The sequence below is a fragment of the Ursus arctos genome, unplaced genomic scaffold (genome assembly GCF_023065955.2).
Source record: "Ursus arctos isolate Adak ecotype North America unplaced genomic scaffold, UrsArc2.0 scaffold_18, whole genome shotgun sequence".
Classification (NCBI taxonomy): domain Eukaryota; kingdom Metazoa; phylum Chordata; class Mammalia; order Carnivora; family Ursidae; genus Ursus; species Ursus arctos.
Genome location: NW_026622852.1, coordinates 42,536,640 through 42,557,336, shown reverse-complemented (window position 1 = coordinate 42,557,336; position 20,697 = coordinate 42,536,640). Strand labels below are relative to the sequence as shown.

At 42.4% G+C, this 20,697-nt stretch overlaps 1 long non-coding RNA gene across 3 annotated transcripts in view; it reads right to left on the bottom strand.

The window, feature by feature from the left end:
* LOC130544047 (uncharacterized) overlaps nucleotides 1-20,418 on the bottom strand; it is a 78,445-nt gene extending 58,027 nt beyond the window's left edge. For 2 of the 3 annotated variants that reach the window (XR_008959957.1, XR_008959956.1), the window contains exons 1-3: nucleotides 20,000-20,418; nucleotides 19,214-19,383; nucleotides 14,299-14,358 (exon numbers count right to left, since the gene is read on the bottom strand). This is a non-coding gene — a long non-coding RNA (uncharacterized LOC130544047). Of the gene's footprint in view, nucleotides 1-14,298; nucleotides 14,359-15,906; nucleotides 16,241-19,213; nucleotides 19,384-19,999 lie in introns of those variants that run through there. The other variant, XR_008959958.1, reaches the window with a different exon arrangement.
* Nucleotides 20,419-20,697: the final 279 nt, after the last annotated feature.

Here is a 20,697-nt window from a genome sequence, read left to right as displayed (position 1 = left end):
GCACAGGTGTTGGAAAGAGAACATGCAGAGTTAGGACAGACACTATGTTTTATTTTAGTTTGACCAAGCAATTGCTTTGCCTGTGCCTTAATGCCCACATAAATTTAATAAATTTAATTCTCCATAATGGGAGTCAGCTTTTACTCCTACTGAGGGCTTTTGTGAGAATCAGAGGAGAAATTTTAAGTAAAACACCAGCACTTGGCGGGTACTTGCTAATAGTCCCTGTGATACTGTGATTTGTTATAAGAAATATAGATTTGGTCTTCCAGTTTCTGGCAGGGAGCTCCTAAAGCCCTGGGAATTTCCTTCGAGATGAAAACAGTCTTTTGTTATGTTAATGAGATGACTTTTGAAAGCCCTTAGGTAAGGAAGGGTGGAGGCTGGTTGCCAGAAGAACCAACCCTGTGATTTAGGGGCCTGGAATGTTCAGTCCAACCTCCGGCCTCTAGGGAGAGAGAGGGGCCTGGAGATTAAGTTCAATCACCAATGGCTCCATAAAAACCCAAAGGAAAGGGCTCAGAGTGCTTCCAGTATTGATGAACAAACACTTGGAGGTGGTGGAAAAGATGCCCTGGAGAGAGCATGGCAGCTCCACAGCCTTTCCCTGTGCCTTGCGCTATGCATGTCTTCCGTCTGGCTGTTCCTGAGTTATATTCTTTTATAAGAAACTGGTGACCTAATGAGCAGAATGTTTCTCTAAGTTCTATGAACTGCTATAGCACATTAATCAAACCCGTGGAGCAGGAGAGGGTAGGAGCCTCTGTTTTATAGCCTGCTGGGCTTGTGACTGGCTTCTGGGGTGGGGTGGGTAGAGACAGTCGTGTAGGACTGAACTCTTCACCTGTGGAACCTGATCAATCTCTGGGTAGAGTGTGTCAAAATTGAGTTGAATTCTCTGAAAGGGTGTCCAAGAATTGCTTGGTGTTGTGTGGGAAGCCCCCCTCCATGTTGGAATTGGGTCCAGGAACCCAAAATAGTAATCTCTTCTCATTCTTGAGTGAATTAACCCAGAGAATAGCAGTGACTACCTAGGAAGCACTTCATATTTTTAGCAAAAGAGTAAACAGTTTACTCTGAGTTTTAAAATTATTCAGATGCTCACGACTAGGATAAGCACTGGGAATGTGGCAGTGTCCAGGTCGAAGGTCTTGCCTATAAAAACATAGTCAAGGGGAGAATGACAAGAAGCAAAGAGACTTTTGCATCATAATACTTTGTAAAAGTAGCAACTGCTAAGGGAACACAGATGAGAGTCACCTAACTCATCTTCCAAGGTTGGGGAAGGTTTCCTGGAGAAAGTGAAGTCTAAGTGAGGAATTAGAAGTTAGACATGTGAAAGGAAGGACAGGATAATGACAGATCTCCCTCCCTCTCTTCCTTCCTCCTTCCTTCCTTCCACAAAGTCCTGAGTATTGAACATTTCTAGAAGCTATTCTAAAAACTGAGAATCCAGTATTGAACATGACAGCCAAGGTCTTTGATCAGTAATAGCCAAGCTCTTTGGTCAATAATAAGTGATTTAAAAAATATCAGAAAGCAATCCAGGCCATGTAGAAAAATGAAACAGACTTCAGTGGAAAGGAGCTATTTTCAGACTTGGTCATTGTAGAAGACCACTCCAAGAAGTTTCATTTCAGTTGAAAGAAACCCCAGGAAGGCGGAGAAGCCAGCCATACGATGATGTGGACAACTTCTGTGCAAGCAGTAAGGTGCTAGTGCAGGGGTCTTAGATTCAGTCCTTGGCATGTTCTGGGCACAAAAAGAAGTCAATCGTGACTGTCATCGAGAGTGCAAAGAAGATATGAGATAGAAGGGGCACAGGGCCAGCGTTTGTAAAACCATGTAAAGAATGGTAAGATGTGGGGCACCTGGGTAGGGCAGTCGTGAAGCGTCTGCCTTCGGCCCAGGGCGTGATCCCGGCGTTCCGGGATTGAGTCCCACATCGGGCTCCTCCGCTGGGAGCCTGCTTCTTCCTCTCCCACTCCCCTGCGTGTTCCCTCTCTCGCTGGCTGTCTCTCTGTCACATAAATAAATAAAATCTTTAAAAAAAAAAAAAAAGAATGGTAAGATGTTTGAGTTATATTCTGTGTAAACGGGAAGACATTGGAAGTTGTAAGCAGAGGTGAGCTGCAGTCTGTTCACATATTTCAAGATCATGAGTTTTTGTAAGAGTATAAAAAGCAATATACGCAAAAGCTCCAGGTGAGAGAAGACATGGTATTTGTGAAGAAAAAGAAGAAAGGGAAAGCAAACCTAGTGCAGCTGAGGGAGGCGGTAGCCAGGGATGATCCCGGAGAGGTTAACTGAGACCCTACCTACCACACTCTAGGGTCTCGGGTCTTGTTACAAGAATTTGGACTTCAATCAATGCAATGGATGCTATGGTACAATTTTCAAAGGGAAGTCAGGCTTCTGTTTTAGAAACACGCCAGTGAATGTGATGGCTCCAGAAACCAGAGTGTGGCTGAAAGCCTTCCTCCCTCAGGGTGAGCATCTGTCGCGTAGGTAACATGTGTGTACCGTGGGAGAACACACGTGAGCAGAAAGAGGGGAAGCTGGGTGCACGCAGCTGCAGAAGAAAGTCAGAAAACCCCCAGCAGGACCCCCATGGCAGCCATGTGGGCCTCTCGTGGCTCTCCTAGCCATGGGTGCTGGGGGGGATACCACATCCCCCTCAGAAGGGTTTCTCCAAAAACCACACATCAGAGCTGGGAGAGATGAGTGATCATTATCTCGTTCAGGCCTATCATTTTACAGATGAAATTAGTCTCCTTACCCTTATTCCCATCAGCCATATGGCTCTGAGGTTAGTTTCTCCAGGGCTCAGCCACAAACACTGGCTAGAATATTTTTTTTGTTTTTTTAAGTCTGGAGATACAAGCTAAAATGACTGTCTCTGTCCCCACCACAAATAATCTGCTTTGTCCCTCAGTCTGTGAAAGGCCCTAGGTTCTATATTTCATTTCCCATGACATGACTTTCTCCTTCGGCAAGCCAGTCCCCAGTCGGCCTGCACGAGGTCATACCCTTTTCCAACGAGTTAGGCTGGGAAACAGGTCATGTCTGGAAGGCATGATTTCTTTGGATGGATCTACTCCAATTCACTGTTTCTGGTACTTGTCTGGGGGTGAAATCTGGGGAGCACTGAGTTCACATGTTCACACTGAGGCCAGAGACCAGTTTTGACACCTTTTTATATGAAGTATCTATGTAGTCATCTGCAAAACATCAATGGGGCACCTATTAAGTGCCAACGCTTCTGCTTGTCACTGAAGACATGATGATAAAGACATGGTCCTGCCTTAGGAAGCTTCAGATTTAGTGATTTTTTTTAAATTGAAATTGAGAAAAACATGAAACAAACATTAAAATCCTAAAATACATGAACCACAACCTCAACCTTTCTTCAGAGATTCATAAACATTTTAGAACTAATTTAATACTATCCAGGAGAACAAGTGTAGTTTTAGCTCTGACAGAATGGGAATTTTGTTTGATACAAAGAAATTCATTTTTTTTTTCCATTTTGAGTCTGAAAAGTTTCTTCCTTTCTCTTCCTTCTTTCCTTCCTTCCTCCCTCCCACTCTCTCTCTCCCTCTCTCTCTCTCCCTCTTCCTTCCTTCCTTCCTTCCTTCCTTCCTTCCTTCCTTCCTTCCTTCCTTCCTTTCCTTCCTTCCTCTTATTGAAGTATAACTAACCTACAGTGTTACATTGGTTTCAGGTATACAGTATAACGATTCAACAATTCTCTACATTACTCAGTGCTCATCACAGTAAGTGCACTCTTAATCTCTTTCACCTATTTCACCCATCCCTACCACCACATCCCTTCTGGTACCATCCATTCGTTCTGTTTTTAAGAGTCTAGTTTTTTGTTTGTTTGTCTCTTTTTTTTTTAGTTTGTTCATTTGTTTTGCTTCTTAAATTCCACGTATGAATGAAATCATATGGTATTTGTCTTCTCTGACTTATTTTACTTAGCGTTATACCCTCTATATCCATCCATGTTGTTGCAAATGACAAGATATCATTCTTTTTTGTGACTGAATAATATCCCAGTGTGTGTGTATCACATCTTTATCCATTCAGCTACAAATGGACACTTGGGTTGCTTCCATATCTTGGCTATTGTAAATAATGCTACAGTAGGGGCACTTGGGTGGTGCAGTCGTTAAGCGTCTGCCTTCGGCTCAGAGCATGATCCTGGCGTTCTGGGATCGAGCCCCACATCAGGCTCTTCCGCTGGGAGCCTGCTTCTTCCTCTCACACTCCCCCTGCTTGTGTTCCCTCTCTCGCTGGCTGTCTCTCTGTGTCAAATAAATAAATAAAATCTTTAAAAAATAATAATAATAATGCTACAGTAAACATAGGGATGCATATATCTTTTTGATTCAGTGTTTTCATTTTCTTTGGGTAAATACCCAGTAGTGAAATTACTGAATCATATGGTAATTCTATTTTTAATTTTTTGAGAAACCTCAATGCTGTTCTCCACAGTGGCTGCACCAAGTTGCATTCCCACCAACAGTGCATAAGGGTTCCTTTTTCTCCACATCCTCACTAACACTTGTTATTTCTTGTGGTTTGATTTTAGCCATTCTGACAGGTGTAAAGTGATATCTCATTGTGCTTTTAATTTGCGTTTCTCTGATGATTAATGGTGTTGAGCATCTTTTCATTTGTTTTGTTTCTTAAATTCCACATATGAGTGAAATCATACAATCCAAAGAAATTCTTAAGCAGTGGGTCCTTTCCTCTTGGTTACTAGTACATATCTTAAATGCTCAGCAATTGCCTGTTGTTATGATATATATGGCAGGCCTGGCAAAGGGGAGAAGGGTACAGTGGGGTATTAAGTTTACAAATAAGAATAATAACCACATCCCTGATTTTATTTTAACCATCACTATCAGCCCCATTTTATTACAAGGGGACCAAAATCTAGAGAGAGTCAGAAATCTAACCAAGCTCATTACTTAATTAGTAATAATTTCCCTCATTTTCAATATCGTCATCCCATCATAATTAATGTAATAGTCAGTTATTACAAATTATTATAGTGGTAGTAGTCATTCATTCGTTCACTTATTGACCATTCACCTAATACCTGTTATGTATAAAACTTTGAATAAGACATAGTTCCTGCCACCAGGGAGCTCCCAGCTCCATAAATCAAAAAATCCATTCATCAATTACAAAATGTTGCGTTGTGTCACCTCTTTACTACTATGAGTAATTCTATCTATGAACTTTTGTGTACAAATTTTTGTGTGGACTTTATGTTTTCCTATGATGGAATATTATTCAGCTATGAAAAAGGACAGGAGTACTGATACATTCTACAACATGACTGAACCTTGAAAATATCATGGTGAGGTAAAGGAACCAGACACAAAGGGGCACATATTGTATGATTCCATTTATGTAAAATATACAGAATAGACAAAATCCATAGAGACAGAAAGCAGGAGGAAGGTATAGGGGAGTAACTGCCAATGAGTACAGAATTTACTTTATGGTAATGTAAATGTTCCAAAACTAGGTAGTAATGATGGTTCCACAACTTTGTGAGTATGCTAAAACCAGGGAAGTGTACACTTATAAAGGGAGAATTTTATGGTATGTGAATTGTACCTCAATAAAACCCATAAATACACTTTAAAAAATAAGTGTGCTATGGAGTTGAACACCTTATGTATTTTGGATATTAGGCCTTTATCAGATATATGGTTTGCAAACATTATCTGCCATTCTATACATTGTCTCTCTACTCTGTGGATTCTTTCTTCGGGGTGAAGAAGCTTTTTAGTTTGATTCAGTCTTATCTACTTTTGCTATTGTTACCTATGCTTTTGGAATCATAACCAAAAAATCATTGCTCAGACCAATGTCAAGAAGCTATTTCCCTGTTTTCTTCTAGTAGTTTTATGGCTCCCGGTCTTACATGTAAGGCTTCATTCCATTTTGAGTTGATTTTTGTAAATGGTATTAGATAAGGATTCAAATTCTTTCTTCAGCGTGTGGATACCTAGTTTTTCTAACACAACTAGTTGAAGAGACTATCTTTTTCCTATTGTATGTTCTTGGCATCCTAGTGGAAGATCAGTTGACTGTAGATTCATGGAGTAATTTCTGCACTGTCTATGCCGTTCCATTTGTTTATACGTCTGTTTTTCTTCCAGTATCATACTGTTTTGATTACTACAGCTTTGTGTATATTTTGAAATCAGGTGGTGTAATGCCTCTGGCTTTTTGCTTCTTGCCCCAGTATTCTGGTATTTCTTCTTGCTTTGAGTATTCTGGTTCCATGTGAAATTTAATACTGTGTTGTTGTTGGTTTTTTTTTTTTATTTTTGGTAGAATGCCATTAAGGTTTGATAAAGATTATATTAATTCTGTGGATCATTTTGAGTAGAGTGGACATTTTAGCAATATTAATTCCTCCAGTGCGTGAACACAGGATACCTTTCTGTTTATCTTTATTTTCTTTAATTTCCATCATTAATGTAATATAAGTTTTTGGTGTACAAATCTTTTACCTCTTTGGTTCAGTTTGTTCCTAAATATTTATTCTTTTTATTGCTATTGTAATTGCGAGTGTTTTCTTAATTTCCCTTTCAGATAGTTCACGGTTTGTCTGTAGAAATAGCACTGATTTTTCATATGTTGACTTTGTATCCTGTGCCTTTTCTGAATTTGCTTATTACTTCTAACAGTTTTTTGTTGAGCTTTTAGGATTTTCTAAAATATAATCATGTCATCTGCAAACAGACACTTTTGCTTCTTTCTTTCTGATTTGAGTGCTTTTCATTTCTTTTTCTTGTCTAATTTTTCTAGCTAGGACTTCCAGCACTATGTTGAATAGAAGTTAGCCAGAAATTATTAAACCCATTTTGTGGCTAAAGAAAGTGAGACCTTCAGTTATTTAGTAAGCTCAGTTAGTATAGGTTCAAAGTGAGGATTTATACTGGTTTCTGACTTAAACTCCAGGACTCATCAAACATAATCAGTCTTCCACTTCAATCCCATAAATAGGTGAAATTGCAACCCCAGGCTCCCACTTCAATCCCATAAATAGGTGAAATTGCAACCCCAGGCTCTAACCTGGGCTGGCTCCTCGGTCTACTCACTGAGCAGATCTATACTGGTGCTCTCTTCCTCTTCAAGAACACCAAGCAGTCCTCCTCTGTTGCCATGGCAGACCATGGGCCATGTGGCCACACTAACAAAGGGCTGCTGTGCCCTCTGACTAAATCCTCTCCCAAAGTCTGATTACCACATGAAACCCAGTTTGGAAAAACTCCCTGAAAAATTAGCCAACTGTCTTCATGAGTAAAGTTTTTTATTCTACTAATTTAGGATTTTCTTTTATTACCAAAAAGGGCATATTTCCATACTCTGGTCCTCAGTAACACCCTCTTAGAGACCATGCTTTCTTCAGCTCTGTTCTCAATCCCTACAATCTGCTTTCCTGGCCATGTGGCACCAGTCCCCTTCATCCCCTCTAGTCCTTTTCTGTGGCTTAGGAAAGACACAAAGATGGCTTACTTAGGGTGACAGGAGAGTGACAGAAGGTAGTAAGAAATGGTCAGTTCAGGATACAGCTTGCAGGTAGAGCTGACGGGTGCTGTGAGTGAAGTGGACGTGGAAAGTGAGGGAAATGGGCAGCCAGAGGGAGAGAGTTGTGAAGCCCTGATAAGGGAACGATGGAGGGAAGAGCAAGCTCGGGGCTGGTAGAAATCACAGGTCTGTTCTGTGCAGGTTATTGTTGGCCTGCTTATTAGACATCCAAGTAGAAATGTAGGATAAACACTGCAGCTATCTAGAGCTCAGAACATCATGTGAAATAAAGACAGTCAGGAAACTTTGAAAGAGTATAAATATTTTGGCGTGTCTAAAATGTAGGCTGTGTACTAGGAACCTGGGAGAGACAAGCTTACAAATGGTTCTACAGGTCAGTGGAAATCTACTGAAGGTCAATTTTCAGGCACTTGTAATTGCATAAGTAATTCACAATTACACTTTTTTTAAAAGGTCTAAAACGTGGTAGATAAACTTCTTTTTGACATGCGTCTTTTTACTCTGATCTCTACTTTAGCAGGGCTTCTCAGCCTTGGTACTACTGACACAGGGGATGGATCATTCTTTGCTGGAGGTGGCTGTCCAGCACACCGTAGGATAAGTAGCAGCATCCCCGGCCTTCACCTACTGCATGCCAGTGGCATCACTCCATCCCCAATTCTAACCACCAGAATATCTCCTAACATTGCCGAATGTCTCCTGATATCGCCAAGTGTTCTATGGGGGCAAAATAGCCCCCCGTTGAGAACCAGCAACCTAACAGTAACTAGTGTTATTTGTTTGCAGTAGAAGTTCATGGACCCGTTTCTGTATATTTACCCATACATGTATTTATCAGTAGAACGTGTTCTTTTTTTTCTTTTTCACGTATGTGCTGTTACGTTATATGCATCAATTTTTTTTTTTTTTTTTTAGATTTTTTTTATTTATTTATTCGACAGAGAGAGACAGCCAGCGAGAGAGGGAACACAAGCAGGGGGAGTGGGAGAGGAAGAAGCAGGCTCACAGCGGAGGAGCCCGATGTGGGGCTCGATCCCAGAACGCCGGGATCACGCCCTGAGCCGAAGGCAGACGCTCAACCGCTGTGCCACCCAGGCGCCCCTATATGCATCAATTTTTGACTTGCTTATTTCGCATGACTAAGTGTTTAAGATATTTAAACATGCTGGTACCTAGGTAACTCTCAGGTTGTTTTGTTTTGTTTCTTTAACATGACGTAGTATTCTGTGCATCTATCACAGTACATCTGTATCTATGTTACTGGATCTTGAGTTTATTTGCTTTGCATTTCAGACAGATTTGCCATGAATGTCCTAACGTATATTTCCTTATGCACATGTGTAAATTTTCTCTCAGGTAGAGAAAAGTGGAATGATCAGGTCACTGAGTCTAAGCATTTTTAATTTTAATAAAACTGCCTTGCATAGATTGTTTATAAAAATAGCTGCAATAATTCCCTCCCTGTATCCAGGTTTCTTTGCAGTAACACTTTAGGCTCCTCCCATTGTGAGGCGGTGTCCTTTTCTCTATCTCCTGATTTGGGTTGGCTCTGTGACTCACTGCCCAGTGGAATGCAGTGCTATACAGAGTCTGGTACGTGAGTCTATCTTAGATGGAGTCTTGCCCTCAAGGTATTGCTCTTGGGAGATGAATCATTAGAGGTTCTAAGGTAAGTATATAAGATATTATAGGGGGAAGCATCAAAAAGCAAGTCAGGAGCACAAGGAGGTCAAAGTATTACGCAAGGGAAGCCAGATCTCGAAGGATGGGAGGGAAATTGCTCATCAGGCATGCCATGGGCCCAAACAGAATGAGAACCTTATGGTTCAGCTTCTCCCAGAACAGAGCTGATTAATCCCAAAGGCTCTGGCGCTCCTCCCTCCGGATATAGTACAGGGAAGGCTGTGGGGTACTAAACACCCACTAATGTGGTGAGATGAACAAGGACGAGGTTATAAACTAATTTCCCATGGGGGAGTCCAGCCCTGTGCCAACCTATCAGCCTATGAAGGAAGGGGGTCTGTTGAGAGTGTGTGTGTGTGTGTGTATATATATACATATATTCTCAAAACATAAGACATATGTCAGATAATTGGCTTAAGCAGGAATTAAAGGGACGCATTTCTTTGGGATAAGGCATATTGGAGGCTGGTTGGTTTTGGCTGTGGATCAGATCAGAGGGTGAGGGGCAAAGTCTTGAGAAACTTTGGGAAACAAATCTGGAAACTTCATCTTTCTCTCTCCCTCCCGTTGTGCCAGGATGCCTGCTTTGACATCTGAAATACCCTGTCGCGCTATTCATCTCCTCACCAAAAACACTTTTTTTTTTCTTCTAAACTGATACCCAGCAGCACTGTGGTTCCAATCAGTGGAGTGGCTGGTAAACCCTTCTTTGTTTTCTTCATTTTCGCCTCTGCCCTCCTCTCCCTTGCCCCCTTTTTCTTTTCCCTCTGGGGTTGTTTTCAATAGGAAAGAAGCATTTCTCTAAGAAGCACAAAGAATTCAGTTAATGGTGTAGTCATTTTGGAGATGAATAACAGCAAGGCTGTCTTGTATCCTGGGGACAGACTTCTGTGTGCTTGGGGCAATGTGTGTTAGGACAGTCTTTGCAAGATTGTTTAAAATAGGAAAGAAAAGAAAATCAAAGTGAATGTCCAATAACATAGATATAGATAAATAAACTGTGATATATTCCCTACTACAGAATTTATGCCATTAAAAAGAGAAAACCTGACAGTTTCCTATGTACCAGCGTGTTTAGTTACCCCAAACTCATAGGTATGTGAAAGCACCGTAAAAACTGATGCCTGTAACATAATAGTACATATGTGAAAAAGAGAAGCAGAACATGAACAGAAAAAGACTAGAACATGGTAAACATATGGACAGGTGAATGTATAGACATAGGTCCGTGAGCTTCTACAGCAAATGGATGACACCAGTTACTGCTAGGTCAATGGTTCTCAACTAGGAGTGATTTTGCCCCCATGGGACACTTGGCAATGTCTAGAGAACATTGGTGGTTATCTCAACTGTTGGGAAGTGTGGTGGTGGTATAGCTGTAAAGTGGGTGGAGGTCAGGGATGCCGCTAAACACCCCGCAGTGTACAGGTCAGCCTTCTCCAGTAAGGAATTATCCAGCCCAAAATGGCAGGCGTCCCAATTTGAGAAGCCCTGGTGCTCTAGGTGGATGAGGAAGGCAGAAGGATTAGACAGATGTCAAAGAGAAGTTTATCTGTAATGTTTTAGAACTTTCAAATAAAATGTAATTGTGCATTACTTATGTAATTAGAAATTAGTTAAAATTAACTTTCAGCAGATTTCCATTGACCAAGGAGGACCCTTTGTTACCTGGTCCCTGCCTCATCTTTCCCTAGTCTCTGTCACATGTCCTACATTTTAGGCATACCAAAGTATTTATAATCTTCTAAGGTTTCATATGCTTTATAATTACCTTTTTCTTCCCCCCCCCCCCCCATGATGACTCTTCAGCTTAGAAACCTTTTTCTCCTTCTCTGCCTACTGAAATCCTGTTCCTTCTCTGGAACCCAGCTCTGCTTTTCCCAGATGAAGCTGCCCTCTGCCTCCTTTCTGCCAGCTCTTCGGTGCCGGGCAGGTGCTGTTACAATTAGACCTCAGCCCTTTGACATGAGGAGAGCAAGCCCTAACCTAGCCAGCCATGGGGAACTCCTGGCTTCCCACACACTCCCCAGTAACACACTGAAGGACAACGTTACATGTCACACAAACTTTAACAAATGATCTCCTCTCTAGAGAGAATCAGGAATTCTCTCTTCGTATCAAGCCTCACATTAGCAGAGGGCACACACTCAAACGCACATTGGAGTGTTAGATATTGCAAACGTATGAAGTGGGTGTCCAGGGCCCTCTGGCAAACAGGAGAGCCTGGCCCCACCTAAGGGTCAGACTTGGCTGTCTCCTGCTTGCTGATGATTGCCACGTAGAGGCCACACTGCCAGATCTTCCAAGGTCAGTTGGAAGTTCAGAATTGTGCTGTACAGTCTCTCAATTCTTCACGTTTCTTTTTTTATGATTTTATTTATTCATTTGAAAGAGAGAGAGCTAGCAAGTGAGAGAGAGAGAGCACAAGCAGGGGGAAAGGCAGGCAGACGGAGAGGGAGAAGCAGACTCCCTGCTGAGCAGGGAGCCCCATGTGGAGCTCAATCCCAGGACCCTGGGATCATGACCTTAGCCGAAGGCAGATGCTTAACTGACTGAGCTACCCAGGTGCCCAGTTCTTAAGGTTTCATGTCTAAATCAAAACTCCACAGTTATTCTACAAGTGAAACAATAATGTATCAAAAGATAAGATTTATCTTCAGGGCTACTGATTTTTCAACCCTGAATTAAGTCTTCATAAATAAAATCACTAAACTGGATAAATAAATTTAAATCATAGTCTAAAAGTCTAGAAGACAAGCACCAAGATACTTGAGAACTCAAGAGCGGTCACATGGTACACAATCTTTAACACATAGACCCACCCTGCAGAGAAATACCGACAAACAGAACTCAGACCCTTGTCACTACCAGACAAGTGATACTGTCTTAAGTGAGGGGACTAGAAAGAAGAATCAATTCTTCCTCTCTGAAAGTTCTCAGATGGGAGAGGTTCTTATTTTATGACCCAAGGTGGGTGGGAACAGGAGAGTAAGAGAGAGGGTGTTTCCTCCTACAATAATGACATTACATTGGATTCCTTTTGAATACAACTCTGTGATCCCATGAACTGTTAGCAAACATCCAGTTCTCAGGCTTGTTAAATGACCAATAGATGGATGTCTTAGAGGACAATTATTCCAGCCTCATGCATGGAGTTCTCTTTGGTACCAGCTGCCTAACGAAACGCACCCTTTAAAAAAGAATCACAATGAACAATGTCCAGATGATCTTTTCATCTCATGGCCCTCAAAACCCAGCCAAGGCTGGGAGCCAAGTGAGAACAGGAAAGGGGCCGGGCCTCAGTTTCTGATCTGCCACAATCATGCCAGGTGTCTTTAGAGCAGACTCCATTCTCCTGTGTCTCCAGTGGGATCTGTGGTTTCAGGATCTTGGACTCTGGCCTTGGGCATTTCTCTCTGTGCATATCTCATGGAAAGAGGGGATTGACTCATGGTAGAGCCCATTCAGACAACTAGGAAGGAAGTAGCACGTGATCAGATTTTCCTGACAAGGGGAGACTATAAGGTACAGCCCCTCCACATGTAACACACTGAAACATACACCTGTTTCCATGGAAACCCCATAATGCAGGGTGAGTAAATGCAGCTTGAATAGATCCCATCCGAATGCTTGCTGAGCCTGCTGCTTTCAGTCCCTTTCATCACCCGAGCCGGAGTCCAGCTGGAGCCAGAATTAGTGATGGGTAAAGAGCTCAAAAGGCTGCTGGTCCCCTTCCAGGGCATCTCCAATTTATGTAAAGTCTCTTGGGTTTGGAAGACTTGAGTGGCCAAGCTGTCCCGTGAGAGTCGCGGCTCTTCTCTTTCTCTAATCCTGGGCCACAAACTAGCATCTCACTCTGTGTTTGTGGGGGGGAGTGGTGTGGAAGCTAATCAAAGCAGCTTTTTAAAGGCTCTCAGGGTTTGCAAAAAAAAAAAAAAAAAAAAGAAGAAGAAGAAGAAAAAAAGTTGTTTTGGGAAGAAATCAGCACACAGTTTTGCTCCCAGCCTGTTTCCTCTTTCTTAAATACACACAGATTGAACTAGGCTCTACAGCAATAAGGTTGGAACAAGCAAAAGCCTTTAAAGCAAGATATTAAACATGGTTTTCCTTCTCCAGAGAGAAGCAGCAGCTATGAGCTACACATAAATTCAGAATGCCCAAAGTTCTGTTATGAAGACTTTACATTAAAGAAAAAATGTCCTCTCTTCCTTTCTATAGATGTGTCCAATCAAGTTATATAAAGACTGCGTAGCTAGCCAGAGCCCACCAATATAGCTGAACTGTATTTCTAGGCTCCCCAGTTAAAATAAATAAGTATAGAAGTGTCAGAGGCCATTTAAGACAAAAAAATGTCTGGAATGATCCATCCCATGGGATAGCTAATGTCTCAGATCAACTGGACTCAAAAAAGTGAGTTTGCAAAACTTTATTTGCTTCTCACATTCCCTCCCTTAAATGTCATTATGTTCCTTACATGACACTTACACTTTGGTCCATCTGGTTGGGGGCAAGAAAGGCACCAAGTATCATGAAGTCAACAGTCATTTCCTTCCTCCTGAGGTGCCTTATAATTCCTAAATTTATATAACAGATAAGAGAAAGGAAATTCACTTTTCCCATTTTGAGTCTTGGGGAAGAGAATGTTAAGTTCTAGAGGTGTATTTGTTTAATGAGGCTCTCCAACTCAATTAGCTGGGAATCAAATACAAAATAAAGCCAGTGTGCAGATGTATGGCTTTTCATAGCTTTCTGCCTTGCCGAGTGCCATGATTTCCAGTGAGGGGAGGAAGCAGGCACTTCATCACTTCCCCTTCACAGACCAGGAGACTGAAGCTCAGAGGTGGGAGGTAGTAGTACCTTTGCGTAAACCAAGTGGTTTCATCAGCCCCTTACCATATGTGCTGAGGCATAGGACAGCATCTAATCAAGGCTTGTCTCATTTTTCCAGAAAGATTCCAAGAGACAAGATATTTGGCCGTTTAGATATTTGAACATGGGAGATGTGGGTGAAACACTAAAATGTCTACTTACCTTATTCAGTTTGTCAGTTCAGTTACCATGTATTCAGTCAGTTCAGTTACCATTCAAGTCCTAAAATGATACATATATTCAGTCATTTCTTTTTCTTCCAACTCTCACTTTTCGTGAACCTGTTTTATACAAACTCCTGACATGGATCCATCTGTCCTAAGGTCATTTAACAGCTTTCCAGAGCCCATTACCTTTGCATTTATCTGATTCATCTGAGGTCTACTCTTTTTTGTTTTTGTTCTTTTGGGTTTTGGGTTTTTTTTGTTTTTTTTTTTTTTTTAGGTCTAGTCCTGTTTTAATCCACAAGCCACAAGGACTAACTTGCCTAACAATAGAGCACTATTTATTTTCTTTTGAAATTTATTCTGTAGACATGTATATTCTTGAATACCACAAACAGTCCATCAGGAAACATTGCAAAATGTAATAGATAGCTTTGCCTCCTGTTTTACCATTTGGTCAGATAATCTCTATAAATACACACACTTTGCATTGACTTTAATAGGCTAATGTGTTTTCACTGAGTAGTATTTTTGTTATGAAAAACAAAGCAACTGAGAGATTTGTCTATAAATCTGCACGACTTGTCAGACCTTGTTTATAAGATGGTCCCTCTTTGCCAAGATAGAATTTTTGTGGACAAAAAGCCATTTCCTTGTATGTGGGCATGCACAGCTCTGTGGCAGAACTGGGGAGGGATCGCAATCCTTTGGCTTCTGGTTGGGAGCTAATGCCACGGTTCCACACCATTAATGGGCTGCCAGTTTCTGGAGGGCTGGGCAGTGCCGTATTGATCTTGCCGGGTGCTAACACAATACCTGAGACTGAACAGCTTCTCAGCAGCTAGTGAGTAAATCTAAACTGAAGAAGCACATTGTTTCATTTCTTGTGACAATCCTTTGTCATTTTATTTAGGCCGATCCAGACTGCAATATCTCAGAGTTCAGGCTCACCATCCCAGCTCATCCCGTTTTAAAAGTAAAATAGCAGAAGCAATCAGCCCATAACCAGTCCAAGCCTTAGTGGCCATAGTAAATGGTCTGGGAAGGCTGATGCCAAGAATGTGGCTTGAGAGTTCCTAGTTTCATGGATAGGTCCCCCCCCTCCCCACCACACACACACTCCGAAGAACAAACCCTTGTTCTGGTGCATTGTCAATTACAACCCTACTTTCCAGTCCTCCGAGCACCCAAGAACCCAGTCATCTCCCCACCCTGGAGCTGGCACTGCCTATGTAGGAGCCTGAAGCTAGGGCATTTTCTTGGCTTTGCTCAACTGTGTCATGATGCAGGCCTGGGTGGGAAAGGGTTAACATACACAGGAAGTAAGACCTGAGGGGAGGTTGGGGGCACAGTTTCTGGAAACAAAGCTTCTGATTGCTGCTGTTGTTTGGACTTAACATCTCAAAAGCCATTCTGGGATCTTTGTGTTGCTGGGGTGTGAGAGGAGAGCTGAGGTGCAGGGGGCAGATCCTGCTCAGGGCAGTTGTAAAATAGGCCAAGTTCCCAAGTATTTTTTTCTCTCCCTTCAGGGTTAGCTACTATCCTCCCTCCCACAGGTGCCCTACCCCCATCTGCTGCCAGGAACAGAAAGCTCAGGGGGACTTACCAAACCCACTAAGCACGTCCTCAGCATCTCCTGCCAGTCCTGAGTCTCTATCCTGGTCCAGAGGAAATGCCCAGTAGATTCCAGTGTTTTTGTCTCCTTTGTATTAATTAGTTAATAATTACCCTGTTCAAAGCACACTTACAGCCATTTTATTGAGCGATCTTCACCCTAATCTTTTAGGGTAGCTGGGCAGGGATCAGAAGGCCCATTTTAAAAAGTGGAAAAAGTTTATCCTCAAAACTTCTAGGATACTATTCATTTTGCTAGGATACCCCGTTAGCCACCTAGTCTGGCCTCTGTCTCCCTTTCCAGCTTCTCTTTCCTTGACTCCATCCTCTGTGCTGCATTAAAGTTATGCCATAGTACTACTTGTGGTTGCTTGAACCTGTCACACTGTTCCACACCATGCCTTGAGTCATACTTTCCCTGATCGCTGGAATGCCTCTACCATTCTCTGGTTGGTAGAAACATCCTGTCAAATGCTTCACATGCTTGGAGATTCAGACCAGATGTCTCCTGCAGGGAAGACTCCCATGGCCCTTTTCCCCTCCCAGGCTGACTAAAAGTCCCTGGTGTTTCCCCACATCATACCAACCATCTCTTTTTTAAAGAATTTGCCTATTCACGTGTCAACTTTTCCCCCACATGACTGTGAGTTTCTAAAAATCCAGGAATATCTTGTTGCAAATGAAAGTCAACTCAAATCAACTTGACTTTTAATTTGTAAAAAAAAAAAAAAAAAAAAAAAAAAAGTAGGAGAGGGGATAACTCGGTGCTGTGCTTAGGGCTCAGCCAGACCCAGGAGCTCAAACAGTATCACCAGAATTCTATCCTAGTATTCAAGCTCCCGCGTTCTTCTCTGTAGATTTTATCCTCAAGAAACATTCGTCTCCACCAAGGGCTCCTAGAATGGAATAAGCTAGTGTAAAGGGAGCACAAATAAGTTTGTAGAGAAAGCCAAGGACAAGATTAAGCAGAGCTGGGTGGTCACATCAAAGATTTTGGGATTTATGAATGCATCAGGAAACCTTGGGTGTGGAGGCAGGGGGATAAGCCCAAGACAGACATACAACAGGACGATTGCTTTTTTTTTTTAATGAAGAAGATGAATGGGAGAAACAAGAGTGGAAGAGGAGTCAGCAGCTATAAGGCTGTTGTAAAGACAGGGGAGCAAGGGTGGTGGCCTAGAACTAAGATGGTGGCAATGAAGATGGGGAAAAGTGGACGGAGCCAAGACATAGTTTGGAAGTGATAATTGGAAGAGTTTTATCATGGGTTGGATGGAGAAAGTGGTTATGGATAGGTAAAAACCAAGGATAAGCTTTATGTTTACAACTCAAGCAACTGGTGATACTGGTTTCTGGATAAAGAAAGAGATTGGTGGGAAGGGGAGAGCAAAGAGAGGGGGCAGCAGGTTTGGAGGGTGGAGCCGACAGCTCCATTTGGATGTGTTCATTGTTCATGAGACACCCAGGTGGACTTCCGTTTGGTTTGTGCACAGACCTGTCCCACATTAGTGTCTGAATAGGGTGTCTATAGGGTGGGAAAGTGACTGATGAGGGAAGAAAGGGATACAGAAAATCAGGTGAAGACAGACTCTGTGATTGACAAAGAGAGATCACCTTTTAAGTCTGGAAGTTTCCATTATAGCAATTTGGACATAAAGATAACCAGATAACCAGATAACCAGATCTGGCTTCTGCCAGCAGCTCTGTTGCACCCTAACTGCATGATTGTGACCTATTCACTTCCCCTCCCTTTTTTTTTTTTTTTTTTTTTTTTTTTTTTTTTTTTTTTAGAGAAGGAGAGAGAGAGAAGTGGTGGGGAAGGCAGAGGGAGAGGGAAAGAGAGAATCTTAACTAGGCTCCACACCCAGCCAACACAGGGCTTGATTTCAGGACCCTGGGATCATGACCTGAGCTGAAATCAAGAGTCAAACGCTTAACTAACTGAGCCACCCAGGCACCCCTGTTCACCTTCCTTCTTGAATCTAAGCCTCAACCACACATGGGGATAATTCTGTGTCCCTCACTTTCCAGGCTTTTGTGAGGATCTACATGTGAAAGGGGTTGCAAACTGTAGAGCAATAAATATGATAAATTAGAATTCTGTTCATCTTAATGTATACCCGGACATCAAAACCAAAGGAGTTTGTAAATGAAAGTGAGCCATGTAAAAGAAATCGGGTACATTCTTCCTTCAGGCCCCAAGCCTTTGAAACAGTCCCAAGAACAACCTCAGCCTTCTGGTGTCAATGAAACACTTTGCGTACTTTGTTTTTTAAACTCCCCATCACCCCCAGCTAGTTACTCACAGCTTATCCCCTGTGGCTGATGCTGAAATGTATTTCCCCCCATATGTCCTCGTTTCTCAGTCAAAAATCCATTCCGTGTGGCCTAAGGAACAGGCCAGACGATATCCGACATGACTTTCCTTCCCCCAGTCACCAGGGAGCTAAGAGATGGGTTCCACTATTTTGCCAGCACACGGTGAGGGCTGAAACAACCACCTGTGAACTGAACACTGTAGGGTTTACTTACTTATTTATTTAATTTTTAACAGCAAAGCCCGGGAATGCCCAGGAAGGGGATGAGATCATCTGTCTCGTCTGTGAGCAGCATGGTCTGCAAGTTTTCTCATTCCACATTACGTCATGCTGGAAAGAGAAGGCGTCTGGACATTCCTTACGCAATCTGCAGGGGTGCTAAGTAAGGGAGACACGGGCTTGCTGGAGCATCCTGCCTCCCCAATTTGGGTCACACACAAGTATGCACCCTCATTAATTCAGCCTACCCGTATAGGATGCCCACTCTGTGCCTGTGAGTTTTGATGTGAAAATAATCTTGCAGTCATTAACTTAGTCATTCATTTAACACATGTTTATTTTGGATGCTTACCATCTCGCGGGATTATAGGTGCTGGGGCTACAGAGGTGAACAAAATGGATCAAATCCCTGCCTCCACAAAGCTGGCATTCTATTGCAAGAGAGATGGTCAATTAACGAAGTAACATGTAAATACATGATACAATGTCAGATAAGTGCTCCAAATAAAACTTAACGAAGATAAGGAGATAGAGAGTGATAGGATGGCGATTATTGGATAAGATCATCAAGGGAAGTCTAAGGAGGTGCAATTTGAGCAGGGGCCAGAATGAACTGAAGGCTGCACCACCAAACATCTCTAAAGGAAAGGAAGGGATCCCCCGGCAGGGAGACCAGTAAGGTCTTGAGGAAAGTGTTTTCGTAGAGACGCTACCGTTTTTCACATCCATTACCTTGGAGCATTCCTATAATCCCATACTAACCTCAGAAATGATTCTTGCCAGCATACAGATGAGGAAACTGTGCATCCAAGAGGTCGTCACTTCACCTCCTCATTGATAAGTCTTGAGATATATATATTCCACAGACTTCAGTTTTCACTCTGCTCTACTTTTGTGTAATTCTCACATGTGCTTTCTGTTAGGCGTTCTTTCTATAGAAGGAAATTAAAGCAAGAGTAATGTGATTGAGGTTAAGAGCAAAGAAAAAGAAGAGGAAAGAATTTCCCCACTTCCTTTCTGGTGTGCATAAGAATCTCGAATGTACTGCATTCGAAGAAAAAGTTCTAGGACAGTCCATCTAGTTACGTCCTTGGTCATGTTTAATGTTCCAGCCAGTTGAGAGTTAGTCCATTGTGGTGCCGAGGATGTCATGAAACCACCATTCCTCCTGTGGACCGAAGTGACAGGCCAGCGGCTGATACGTGCATTTGCATTCAATGCAAAGAGTTTGTTCCAAGCTGACTTGTCTCAGCCCTTTTGTCTCAGCCCTTCATGCTCATGAATAGATAAAATTACTCAAGCAGTTATTGATAGCCACTTTGAAGAGGTACTTTTACAGACAGACATTGGGGAAGCCTTCAGACACATCCAGTTTGCTGATAATTAGGATCGGTTTCATTGAGCTTAATGTATTGGGACTCTGGTTGGAGCCACAGGAAAAAGAAGGAAGGTAACAGAAAGCAAAGGGGAGTTAAGAATGGAAGAAATGGGAAAGGGAATTAACATTAATTAGGTACCAGGCGCCTTTAGTCCTCCTCAGAACCTTACCTATTTAAGGACAAGCCAGGTGAAGCTTACGGAGATTGTGGAACCAGCTGACAATTGGATAGTGAAAGCCTCTGTTGGGAGTCAAACCCAGGTTCAGCTTCTCATGCTGATCTCTCTGCCGCTTCCTTAGCTGTCTTTCTGAAGAGTCAGAGGTAGTCAGAAAACCTCTGACAGCTCTGCTAATTCTTTCATTCAGGAAAAGTCCGAGGGACTGACCTTTTTGCTTGGTACCCCCAAGTATTAGCCATTCCAGATTTACAGAGGAGATCATCCCTCTACAGCAGTCTTTCCAAAAAGTTCTGACCCCAAGCTCCTGGCTCCCATTTGAGGTTACTTAATGGCGATCCTAGAATAGATATAAATAGCATCGGGTAATCCTCAAGGCTCCTTGCTGCGTGATCATTGCTGCTGTCTGAGGTTTGGATGACACTATCACAGAAGTACTGGAACCAACCAGTACTGTGCTCCTTGGAATGGTGGCCTCTTTACAGAGGAAGTAGAACTGTTCCCATGAAAAGGATTTCACAAGTTACTTTGATTAGTCATGTAACTTGACGTGTGTGATTACATGTCTGACTTCCCATTTGGAGTGCTGGCTGCTCCTTGAGAATAGGGACCGTAACTTAATCCCCTCTGTGTCCCCATGGCATGCCACGAAGTTGGCACTCGGTCATATTTTAATAAATGTATGTCAGTTA